The 13,928-nt window shown below is 32.6% G+C and overlaps 1 protein-coding gene across 5 annotated transcripts in view; it reads right to left on the bottom strand.

The window, feature by feature from the left end:
• Positions 1 to 13,928, bottom strand: part of LOC125053082 (protein madd-4) — a 219,306-nt gene that overhangs the window by 68,778 nt on the left and 136,600 nt on the right. The window lies entirely within an intron of this gene.

Genomic DNA, 13,928 nt, shown 5'->3' with positions numbered 1-13,928 from the left:
TGTGTGACGTAAATTAAAATGTTAATACAAATATTCGTTTTATGTAAAGCAAAGTTTTGGCTAAATGTTTACGAAGATATGACATCGTATTGTGCTTAATCTTCACAAAACTCAAATTCTTTTAAATATTTAATTAATATAATTAACGAATAACCTAAATTTTAAATAATATATGTTTGGAAATACGTCTTAAAATATATACACATGAGTTTTTATAAATGGTAACAAGGATATTGAACTTTTCAAAATATTTGATGAAGTTTATTATGTACGGTATTGTAAAAGATTTATGTTTGCACAGTCACAATGTACACAAGGAAATTACCAATTAACCCGATTTTAACGTTATGAATATTTTCATATATGGATAATTTAATTTTATAGTTATCACTAACAATATTATAAAAGACTAGTAGACTCGGCCAAGCGTTGCTGTGGCTAAGATTTTTGTTATATTACATAGTAGTAAACTATTCAAGAGAAACAGCAGGAGAACACCAATCCACCATGCCATCATATAGATAGTGATGTGTCCTGAAAAATTGTAATACATCATTTTGTTCTATCATTAATAGTTTTCGCAGCGCACGCGATTAAAGGAAGTTTTTTGTTGGGTTAGATTATTCAAGTTTTAGTAAGCATCCCTTTTTCTGAAAATGAAACATAGCCTATGTCACTCGGTAATAGTGTAGCTTGCCAACGGTGAAAGAATTTTTGAAATCGGTTTAGTAGTTTCGGAATATTGGTATAGATATTGATTTATAGTCACGTAAAGTGGTATTCAAGTAATAGAAACTAGATAAATCCTTATCAGTAATAATATGGTAAGCACTAAGTTTTTAATAAGAAGAGAGCAGTGGGTTAAAAGGGGACGATATGACAAGGGTACAAAAGGGAATGCTTCTGTGGTTTGGCCGTGTAAAACGGATGAATGAGAAGCAGTTAACAAGTAGGATATACAAGGCATCTGTGGATTGTGAGATCGGGTTGGGTAGGCATTCTCATACATACCAGAACAAAATTAGGAGTTCTCAGTACTAGAGAATGGACAAGTTTAAAGTACCCATAACCGACGAGCATGCATGGTGAATGTCATGACAGTGGGTGAAGAGAGAGAGGTATGTCAGGACGTGGAGATCCGTGCCTACCCTTTCGGAAAAAGGCGTGAGGGGAGATATTTTTATTAAAATTATTTAATAGAATTAAGTATAATTTAAATAAAGTCTTCTGCAATCACTTTTTTGTATTAGCTTGTTTGTAGGTTATTTTTCATAAAAAAGTTTACAAGTTTAGAAAATATTCTGTGAACGTTTTCGTTAAGCCAACTGAACCCATGGTTATAAATAATATTTAATTTAAAAAGAATTCCAAACCCAAACGAATAAATCGTACGTGACAAATGTTTTCCAAAAATTGGAGCCATTCAAAGAACCTGTTTACGAAACTTCTGGAAATGAAAAGTAGGTTTTCAAAATGTATTCCCAATTTACATTATTCGGAACGTTACAACATGTGAACACTGTTCTTGAAGCAGTACATCCTTAAAACTATCGTTTAGAAGCAACATTACCACATAGAAATACGAATTCGCAGATATACACGTCAAACCACATCTAATTCACGAAAGCGTAATTCACCTGTCCACCTACAGAAAAATCCCAGCCATTTCCGGATTCTTTCACAGATGTAACATGACGCTTTCATAATTACATCGCTCATTAGCGATGACGGGCCAAATCCATTCATCCGGGTCGCACATACCCGGGTACCCTTACACTCGGCCCGTTAACCGGTTCTAGTTGATTACAGGTATTACCGGATTATCCGGTGATGGATGCACTGAGGGTTTATGAGATAATTGCTCTGGTTGGGGTTATAAAAGTGTGTATAATTTCCTGTTTGCAATCGAAAGTAAAATCTATTGGGCTATTGTTAAAGTTCACCTTAACTTTGACATAAACCTGCGCCGTTTAAAATAAAGTTTATTAATGAAATTCGGCATTTTGCACAAATATAAGTAAAATAATTATTGTTTAAACTACAACTACGTATATAGAGAGGCAACAATCCACACACATTGATACAATAGATTAGCATTTATGAGCCAATATTATAATTAATTTCAGGGAACTTCATTCACAATTTTCATAATAATTGCGTCATCCGGGTAATTATTGTTCGAAATATATTCTCTAATCGGTCATTGTAAATTATATAAATTAGCAATATAAATATATGTACTATAGAGCTGCGTTATAACCTCAACACAAACAAAACACACGCTAATAATATGGCAGTAAAACAGGCAACGTGAACCATAATAAAAGCAAAAAGATCCACAGAAAATCATCAAATATAATTGATCTTTATCTAACATTCTATTTCAATATAATCTAATCTAATTTCATTCATTCATTTTAGTATCAATTAGTAATATTTCAGCGCAAAGTTATCTAGAAATAGCTATTGATTGTTTTGTCATAATCACTCTCGTGTTATTTGGAAATGAATAAAGGCGGTGAAACATTCTTTGACTAATGTAGGCTTCTAGTACGTTTATAAGACGGTAATCTTATTTTAAGTCTTTCAATAATTTTAATTACATGAAATACTTAAAAAAGCTAAGCGTGGATTGGCTCAAATAATTACTATTTTAGGAGCGACATGTGCTAATTATGTGCCAACAATATTATAACGTACCAGTAAACTGGCTGTTATTAATGTTATTTTTATTTTATCTTATGGTGTCACCATCTATGATATAAATAAATAACAATAGAACAAACAAACAATGTTCCCTATGTATTTGCCTTTATATCTAGACTTGTATAAAATATCAATTGGATTTATTATTTAATGCTGAGTTTTCATTAAAATTTCCGCAAACATTTCCCACACTTTAAAGCTTTGAAGTTTACATCAGAGCTAATTCTATTACCCCGAATTACTTTTATCTAGTTAGTTCAAACGCGGCACAATCTCAGTTATTACCTCCATGTGTGGTCTGCTGACAATAGATTTTTCCCCAAAGATATTGATATTCTCACACTCTAGTACCAATTCGAGCTATTAAAGTAATGGCTGATGTAATGAAGTAGACTGATGTAGATTCCATTAAACGAATTACGTGCATTAGTTGCCTTTGGTGCGAAATTGGTAGACTTTTCTTGAGTGATAAGAGTGAAATGGGTAACAAAAATATGTTGCATATTTAATTATATTTTAATTTGAATTGTTTAATGTTTAAAGAACTTTATTTCTCATTGCAAAAAATGTATTTTTATTTACATGAGAAACTTAATATAATATCTTTAAATATACGATATACATGTCGCTATCAGCTATCCCAATTTTAGTCTATTAGGCTCATTCAAATATGAATCCTTAATGCCCTTTTGAATTTATTAAACACGTAATTGTTGTATTAACTATCATAATTTGTTTTTATTTGAACAATTATTATTACATTAATTATATATCAAAATTAAATATCAAAGGTGCTGTTTATGATTCCAATTATTTCTGTGTTACAATAAATAAATCTAATAATTTTTCTAAACATTTAGATTATATAACTACTAATAACATTCATATCATTCAACTGATCAATCAATGTTGTTTAAAAATACATTCATTGGGTTGTTTATAGAAGGGAATAAATGTTACGTAATTATTAACGTATTGTACAATATCTTCACGTTCTTAGGAAATATTCTTAAGCCAAATAAATCTCAATCCATCAATTTATTTGTCATCATATTACAAAACCTATAATAAGGGTACGCCTGTTCCATTTAACTCAAAATGATGATGTGTTTTTGGTTAATAATACATCAATATTCATCGATGTCAGAGTTTATATGAGCGTCATATCATTATCATTCAACACGCCACCCTGGATTATAAATGATGGATAAACTTTGCCATAAATTATCCTATAATATCATGGCAAAAAACTGAAAGTATAAAATAAACAATAACATAAAAACGACCTGAAAATTCATGGAAATTGCATTAACAATTCTTAAATTCGTTTAATAATGCGTAATGTGAGACGCATGCTCGATATTGAAAAAGGAAAAGCAATACGTAGCACACTTAAACACTTTGCTACGAAAGTATCGTTCTTGGTCGTAGCACTTTTGAATTCTCGTAGCTTTTGAGCCATCGTGTACCTAATGAGCTTACAAGGATAAAACATTTAACAATGTCCACATAAGTTGTTCGTAGCGAAAAATATGCTGTTTACGATGTTTATCTTGCATATATACCAAGATTTAGATCAAAATATTTATCCTATATACAGTATAAGACGTAGTTAAACTAGTTATTATTATATATTGTATTGAAACAAAAGCTTTTGAGCTTAAGATATGGCATATTGGAGAAAATACATGAGATAACATAAAGTATGTGCCTTTATTGTCACCATCAACTTGATACACTCACAATCAACGTAAGATTACGCTTTATTGTTTTGCTTTTGTTTTGTTTTATGTCTTTTCAAATCTTTGTTGTATTCGTCACACAATACGAGTGTATTTTATGTTAATAGCGAAAAGTAATAACTTTATCTCTGAGTACTATTGTTATGAATATTCATGATACAGCGTTATTGGTGACATTCAGTATTTTTCTTGTTATTTTTATTAAATACCGCAAAATGACCTATTGTCCGACGACCGAGCAAGTTAAAATATACCGCCCGTTTTGTTAACATTTGACCGTGTTCGTTCTATTTATGTTTACTCAGCATAAAGCCCGGAAAATTTACTGCCTTATTTTTATTAGATTTTGCCGCATAATTCCAGTAGGTACTGCTTTCAATTTGTAATAACATCAAATCTTAATTTTATATAACCCCGATTTTTTGAATCATTTAAGTATTAACTTTAATAATGTATAGGGTAAAATATTTTGTAAATATATAAATCGGTGATACAACTAAACTGTTTCTTCCAATAGAACTTCCCTAAATGCAGTGCCCGTAGTTTGTAACTCCTATTAGCGATAGTGATTGCAATCCCTTCGTTTTTTATGCAATTTCGATACAGTTCATTATATATCCGTAGCGCTGATAGCACAACTTAGGTACCACGCGGTACATATACTCAATAACAGTCAGAATTACCAATGCTATCGCTATTCGGAGTAACGTACTAACTACTGAGGATGAGCTATTGGCGGAAACAGTGTCAACTGTCATTTGGCGTATTGTTTTATTTTTTCTAAAAATATTTCTTCACCTTAACCACTTTTTTTTCTAAGCGATGACGAATTGTCAAAACTTTATACATTTACTAAGAATCGTAAGCCACATCTTCTCAACCTGTCCTTTCCTGAAACGGAAGTTCTCTTCTTATACAATGGTTTAATTGTAAAAATTTCATGTAGAAATAATTACGTCAGTATCTAATTCAGACTTGCTGCCCACGACCCAGGATATCCTAGTGCACTCTCGTTTAACTATACACCGTTTTTTATGAGTAATAAGGTCTTTAACTCCCTTCTGTCTTTCTTTTGACACATTATCGCCATAACACATGAAAGGTGTATTTACGTTTCTAACTCAATTTCTATATTCGTAAAAAGGCCACGCTTTAGCCTTTGAACCGGTTTTAAATAATGTTTCTAAAGACGTATTGTCTATACAATCGTACAAATGATTAAAATTTGTTACCAAACGATCTAATTTCAAAGGATCGTGAAACTCGAAGGACTTTTATTTATTTTTTAAGCCGCAATCATGTGGGGCGTGTAATGCCACACAATAAACATTGAGGCGCAATAAAACACGGACTCTCAATAACTCGTGGCACAATTTCACCAAATCGACACGATTTTTGGGCGCTTTTAACCCTGTAGTGATCTCAGGGTTGGCATCGATGAAAATTCCATCTATTTCATATCTTTTACAGAGAAAGTTATACGATTGTATTTATATTAAAGTGTGACCATATAAAGTAAGTAGATTTCAGATATTAATGAGTGTTACAATTAATAAACATTCTCTATAGATCACTCACTTTTTTAACAGAAATTCTTTTTTTAAAATTTAGAACACAAATAAGGTTTATCACATAAACACTGATGACGTAACGTTCCAATTTCAGTAAATCGACATTCGGGCGTTAAGGATGGGGTAATGCCACAAGGAGTCGTAAATATATTTCATATAACATGATTTAATGCAGTTTATGGCTCCATATTTGGATAAGTAATGGTTTATAGTCACATTTATGACGGTTTATGATTTCATATATGAAAAATACATTTTAGGAAATATTTATTTCTTGAGCAATTGCTCTAATATCTTGTTGGGCTAAATATTCGATATTCAATTTGGAAAGTTTTTAAAACGGGAATTAGGGTTTTCAAATATAGAACGCAAACTATTTCCTTGTTTTATTTTATGCTGGTCCGATTTCCAGACCATCAAGGTGTTGAGGATACCTCACGATATTGTGTAGTGTGCTGACATGGCACTCTATAACGGAAAGCCCATAATTTGAATTAACTCCATTATCAATACTATTTATATAAGCATAAGTTGGTGACGAGTGAGCACGGCAAAAAGAAGATGGCCTTATAGAAATAGCAGAAAAAGACTGGCGTACTATTTGCAAAGATAGAGCCATCTAAAAGGGTTGGAGGAGGCCTTTAATCAAGACGTTATAATATATTATACATAATTATTAACATCTTGAGTATTATACATAATGTTATTCCATAGTGGGTCCATATCCGCAGGCGACAAATATTACATTTAGCTATAAGTAAATACTAACGACACTACTAACAACATTTGAAATGGCACTTAAGGATTTGAAAAAAGGCTTTAATATTATTATATAAACAAGTCCGTTGCCGTGTCTGTTGCAATAAACCCCTTATACTACTGTACCGAATTAATTGCGATTTTCACCAATATATGATTCATGACGAAGACTTAAATATGTTTTACAGATCATAGTAGCCCATTCAAAAGTTGGTATTTATATAAGCTATGCTCGGAAACCAATTATAAAACAGCTTTGAAATAGCAGCTTAGGAAAGCGCAACAAATCACAATGGTCTTTATATTTTCTTAGAATCAATTAATCCTAGTTTCCAGTAAGGGACTTTATGCGAACTTCCTGACTTCAAGAAGCGTAACTATCTGAGCTTATTCTGTACTATTTTATGTACTGCATTGTACTTAGAACAAAGGCGTTCAGAGAATACGTAATAGGCGCAGGTGTTCTTACTTCGGAGTAGGTTTTATAGAAATAGTGCTGTTTAAATCCGTTGGAGGGGAATTAGTTGGTCATTAGATATATGTATATTCTATATGCTTTTATTGATATACTCTCTATCTGAAAATATTATGTATAGCTCTGATTAATGCTCACTCTGATTCAAGTTTTCTAGTCATAGTTTAAGAATTCACTCTAACCTATAGCTTCAAATATTAAATTTTAGTAAAATTTGTAATTTACAGAAAAAACTTTTTAACCGGATTAAAGTTATGTATTATTATAAAAGATGGAGGGTTTTGGCAGAAATGGCTCACGGTGTCCTCTTTTAGTCGATATCAACTCCGGGGAAATAAATACAGATAATGCAACTTTTTCTACAGCTGTGATACTTTTTGACATCCAACACCTTTTGTCTTCAGTCACCGCGACCACGCACGCTGTAAAGCACGCGAAACGTCGGTTGAATTTTAAATTATGTTAAATAATTGTAAATCTATATATATAAAAGAAAGTCGTGTTTGTTACAACACTTATAACTCGAGAACGGCTGGACCGATTGCCATGGTTTTTGATTTGTTGGATTTGTTTCCGTCCCGAATAGCAGAATAAGCAATAAAATATCGGATAAGTTATCGAATAACAATAAATAATTTAATTAATTTTACGAATGCAAAAACCATATGGTGCCATCTGTTGACAAAACTACGCATCATTTTACGTCGAATTCGTGTTAGTTCAAGAAATTCCGATCTTGAGGTGAATCAGGAGATGCATAACCGTGCTTTGATCCTGATTAAAAGATGTTGGATATCAGAAAGTGCTTAACATGCAGTATCGCCATATTGACGCTAGAGAGAAGATGCCTAATGTGTAAAACTGCCATTCTTCTTTCGCAATGGCAGGCAATAAAACATTTCTGTACAAATACAGAGATTTTGCAAACAAAAGAGTTGTATTAATGTAATACTTAACATTAATGAAATCCTAAAATAAGTTAAATTAAAGTAACAACGATATTATAAGGTTGTAGGGCGGAACGAAGTTGGCAAGGTCAGCTAGTTTATAATAATACATAACTTTAATCCGGTTAAAAAGTTTTTTTCTTTAAATGTGTAAAGGTTATGTCAATAAAAGACAATAATTTTGTAGTTATATAATAAAACCTATTAATTGGTAATCATTGGTTCGGAAATACTTGAGCGGGTAGCTTAAATCTAGCATAGTGCTGGTGCGCGGCAACAACTGATTAGTTGCAGCATTGTTTATTAAGTATATATGTTTTATTTTAAAAATACTTTTCCCTGTAGTTAACAAATAAATGATACTTTATGGTATAACACATCCCGCATACCATCATTCAGTTTACGGTAATATGACGAGGTCAAGGAATCCCCGGACATCGCAATATCCTTTACTCGCCGTAAATAACGATCCCCGTAAATATTACATCGCCACGAGGCAATCTACTTCGGACATTACATTAAGTGTTATTGCTTCTCGGTCCTTTATGATTATAGGATATGAGTGAATTTATTTAAATGGCGGTTTTGAAATGAGATATTAATTTATATACTGATAAGACAGTCTGTGTGATTTTTGGAAGTAGAAATCGACTTTTAACTGTTTCATATATTGGAAGCTTTAATGCAAAGTTCAAAGATTTAAATATTATATAAAGACTCAATAACATATAATTTTCATAAAAAACGCAGTTAATGATTTAACTTTTTTATATAAGTACGTAAAAAAGAGCAGTGTCGGCCTAGTGGCTTAAACGCGCGACTTCGTAGTATGTTCGAATCACGGTTGTACACCAACGGAATTTTATTTCAGTGTTCAATTCCTACGGCGCAAGGAAACATCGTGTGGAAACCAGCATGTCTCCAAATATGGATGACATATTACAGACACTCGTGGCTGATCATCTATATGTCTATAAAATAAAAATTATTGAGGATACTCATATCTACAATCTATATATATATATATATATATATATCTATAACAGACATATGAAATGAATATAATTCGAATATGAAATAGCTACATTACATTTATCATTACACATTTTGAACGAGTACGTTATGATATTATTTAAAGCTTAAAAGTTCTTTCATAAGCGTTGTAGATAGCAACTGAAACTAAAAACTAGGATGCAGAGGTCAAGAGGGATTTCAGTAAAAAGCCGGAATTAACATTCAAATTTAAATAGAATACCCACATTATGAAGGTATTTTGTCAAAGGAAAAAGAGCGCTGATATAGTGAAAGGGAGATTATCGACTTTTCTTTATATGACTAGGATACAGATGAATTATTAGATTTTTTCAGGCAAATATATAAGTAGAGTATCTGACCTCCTGGGTAACATTTTGCACTTATATTTTTAAAACCTCAGGTTTGACCAAAGTATATATACGTATAGTCTTCATAAAAGCATTAATTTGCTAAATAATTAAAAATATTTAGATATCTATATATAAAAATAAGTTTGATTTCCAACGGAGTAAGCATCAATGAATAAGATTATAAGGTAGAAATTGTACATAAAAAATATTTGGCATAAAAAATACATTTAAATTATAAAATAATATCACAAATACAATACCTCTAATACTTTCTAAGTGCTTTACTTTAAACACCAAAACGTTATAGAATAGTGACCTCACACGACTGCTCATTTAATATTCGAACGCATGCCGCTTAACATGTGTTTGAATATTAATTTGGGAAACAATTCCTTCACATTAACTATTGATTTGGTTTACTTTTACACTATTTGTTAGGACAACTAACACTGTCAATCCAGCGATTAATCATGTAGTTCTCGACATCGTGGTATGACGATTTTTGGATCCATTTAAGATTCCTCCTATCTTTCTTCATCATATGAGCTAGTATTAATAACTCAAATAATCTATTTAAGCACACCCTTAGTTCAGGCTATATAAAATAGCTTAATAGGCTCAGGGCCAAGTCGAGAATACTCCTTCCCACACACCACCAATCAATCAATCAAAAATCAATTATTCATGTAGGTAACACAATGTACACTTATGAACGTCAAAAAAAGAAATATACATTAAATGCTTCTAATTTTACTTTAATGTAGTTCTAAAATCAAGGGCGTAGAATGGAAGAGAAGCACTGGTAATAAACTCTCAGCCACTCTTTTTAATCGCCAAGTTTTTGTTTTACACAACGTTTGTAAGGAGCTGCAACCATTACACCATGTTCCACATGACATCTTAAGTAATAAAGAATAATAAAATAAATTGAAAACAAAGTTTCTTATCAGCAGGAGGCATGGTGAAATAGGAGCACCGGTCTCGCGCCCCGGACTTGAACCCAGGACCGACTCGAGCGTCGCTCCTCGGTTCTCACAATCACAATCAAAGACACCGGCTGCGCGCTGCGAGTCGAGCCATCTGTCTTGTCACGCACTGTAACCCCTTATCAAGGGCTAGAAAGCCAACACCCGTACCGCCCTGTATTAGCAGGGCGTGAGCAAACACACCACCCGAAAGGGGCATACGCCCCGAACGGGCCTAAACACACCCCTCGCGAGGCAGGGTGCAACAAAAGCAACGTGAAGCAATAGGCTTACATTTCTCGTGTTACATAATTCCGAAAATACATTGCATCCCAAATACGGATTTGAAAACCATATTTTCGTATCAAATTCAGATAGAAATTAATTGCAAGCTCGCACTCACAATAAAACTGTGACCAATTTTTCCTATTTTCCCTCCTCACTACGTAAACGATGCCGCGCTAACTTTTAATTAACATCCGATATTTCGTTCAGTTAAATCCACTTTTTAAGCGAAGTTATTTAGAAATCTGTTGCAAACATGTTTCGATTCAGTTTAACAGGAGTTTTTGGATTTAAATGATGCGGAAACTGGTAAAATAATATTTGTTTAGATTTTTTTAGAGTTTTAGCTATGATTTCAATGTAATATTAGTAATATGTATTATTAATATTATTATTATTTTATTTCCCATCGTTAGGTTAGAATTATCGGCCCATCTATAATATATATATATATTATGTATTCATATCTATTTTTTATAGGATAGGATCAAATATATAACGCAGTCAGCAGTGTTTTTAAATCAAATTATTATTTTTATTCGTTTATCTCAGCGGTTATGAGACATTAGATTCAAAGATTTTCTCAAATCATAATCAGCCTCAGGCACTCATATTCGTAGCTTAGTGATAAATAATGAAGCCAATAGTACACTACAATATCGTAATTTCATTCCCGGATTGGTACCATGTATAAAATGGATGGTTCCCATGCCCTATTGTGGTTCATATGTATCTTCTAATTTTTATTAGTTTGATTTAGCATTTGCACATGTGATAATTAAGATAGAGAATTTTTGCTGAAATGTTGTTGGTAGTAGTTGCGTAGGGGATATCTCTTTCAATGGCTCTAATAAATTCAAGTGTATGTACTGTAACGGTCACTTCCTGTCATCCAAGCTAGTCACCAGAAGTACCGGGGACCTGATAGGCAACCTGATAGGCTGATAATTGGTGAAGCTAAAGCCTTGGACTGGCCATCTTGCGATAATGGGAAAATATGGGAGTGTTAAAAAAAGTAAGTATTGTAATATATTATTATGATAGGTTTGCTATAATGCAATCAACAATAAAATTCGTACATTCGTCATGTACAACGAGTGCACCATAAAACAGTCTCAGAGTAGTTGATTTCGAATTAAATATTTTAATATCTACGTTCACTGAAAAAGTTCACTGCCTTATACATCCTAAATAGCCATAGGAAATCGCGCTATAGATAAAAAATAATTAGAGTCAAATTAATGGACGACTGTGATAACGGCCTTCAATTTTAACTAAATAAGAGGGTTGAACAGCTACGTTTCAATCATTCTAGAAGGGTTCTGAATACCCAATACTTATATTTTGTTGGGCATATATCATCTTGATATCCTAAATATTAAAGAAAAACGAGGCAGTGTATCAAGACCCGCCTTCTAAAAAGCAAATAATTTCACCGACGTAAATCACTGTACAATAAAGGATTTAGTAAACTTTGATTTATGATTCAATCTGCTTGCCATTTGACAAGCCTTTGTGCTTACTATTCAGTACTTTTAATTTGTTTCGTAAGTTCTTTGATCAGTCCGACAGGTTATAAGCGTACAAAGTAAAATTGTGATAGAATATTCCATTTTTAGTTTAGTAAACGCTGACAATGACAGTTCTTTAATAGAGAAAATAACTCTTTAAATAACACCTTCTATTTGAATTTATAAAAGTAGTGGAATATGATTAAAAAATTAGTATAACGTGATAAACAATTAAATTAATTTACTGCAGCTGAGTTTCATCATCGGACGTCAAGGCAGAATGCAAAATACCATCCGTATCACCTTGATGTCCGTCGTTCCACAACTGAGGGTATTTTAAGGCAATTTCTACCACGCACCTCCACTATGTGGAACCAGCTGCGCACTGAAGTATTTCAAGAAAAGCGTATCAATTCTTAAAAGGCCGGCAGTGCGCTTGCGAGCCTTCTGGCAGTGCGAGTGTCCATGGGCGGTATCACGTAATGTACCACAACGAACGGTTCGGTGGCCGTCGATACACAATTTTTACTAAAATAATAAGTCCTAAGTACACTTCTTATCGGTGTTTCCTTGCCAATTAATAATTACAAAAAAAAAAAAAAATACCAAAGGCACACAATAATTGTCAGTCGTTAGGATTTGGAGAAATTGTATTAGTTTTGTAACAAAGAGAGGTTAGACTGATACTGATACTTTGCCTCACAATAGTTCACAAAAACGCAAAACACTATAATTAATAAAAAGGTATAAATAAAAATAAAAATGCGTGTAACATAGCCCGAGTAAAACTAAGCAGTGCTCGAACACTTAACATCAGGTGGGGACTCCTGCCCGTTTGCCTTTTTTATCATTAAAAAAAATACCCATTGACACACTCATATATTCACGCATACTTAAGGTAACTTATACGATTTTTGTTTTTATTGGATTTAATACTAAGATTTTTTTTTCGTTAATTTTTTCTTATAAAAACTAGACATAATTAATGTATATTATTTCGTTGTTTGTACAGATGACACATAGAAAAATGATCGTAATAAGTTTTTGGTGATTTTTATTAAAGCAGCTAACACGAAGAAATGTACCTTTAAAGGACTTGGAGCCTAGTCTACCTTTCCTAAGAATGTTTTATTCTTTGATTATAATGATTGATAAAATATGCTTACAAATAGTGTTCAAATTTCGTAGCTCGCAATCAGAGAGCGTCAGTTTATTCGTGAATTTTCATTTATCCATACCTCCTTTGGTCTTTTTTCGCCGCGCAATCAAAAATCTGTTCGCTTTCACAATGCTTTTGTAAGTTCCCAACTTTTATACCTTTTCTGGAGAACGTGTTGCAAGAATGCAGCCTGCATTTCAATTGCTATCATATGGACTTGTTGCAATTTGGTTTGTCCTACGCGTTGGAACCCAGTTCGTCTTTTCTCTTTATATCATATTTTTGTATCCAACTAGCTGGCCTGGCGAACATCGTAACGCCTAACAGTCGATTCTTTATTTTTTTTAAATACTTATTCAGCTATTCGTGACACCGAATCTAGCTAGTAAGATAAAAAAAAGAAAGTTGATAAGACAACAAATA

The sequence above is a fragment of the Pieris napi genome, chromosome 10, assembly GCF_905475465.1.
Source record: "Pieris napi chromosome 10, ilPieNapi1.2, whole genome shotgun sequence".
Taxonomy (NCBI): domain Eukaryota; kingdom Metazoa; phylum Arthropoda; class Insecta; order Lepidoptera; family Pieridae; genus Pieris; species Pieris napi.
Note: the sequence above shows the minus strand (reverse complement) of the source record. Positions and strands in the feature narration are given on the sequence as shown.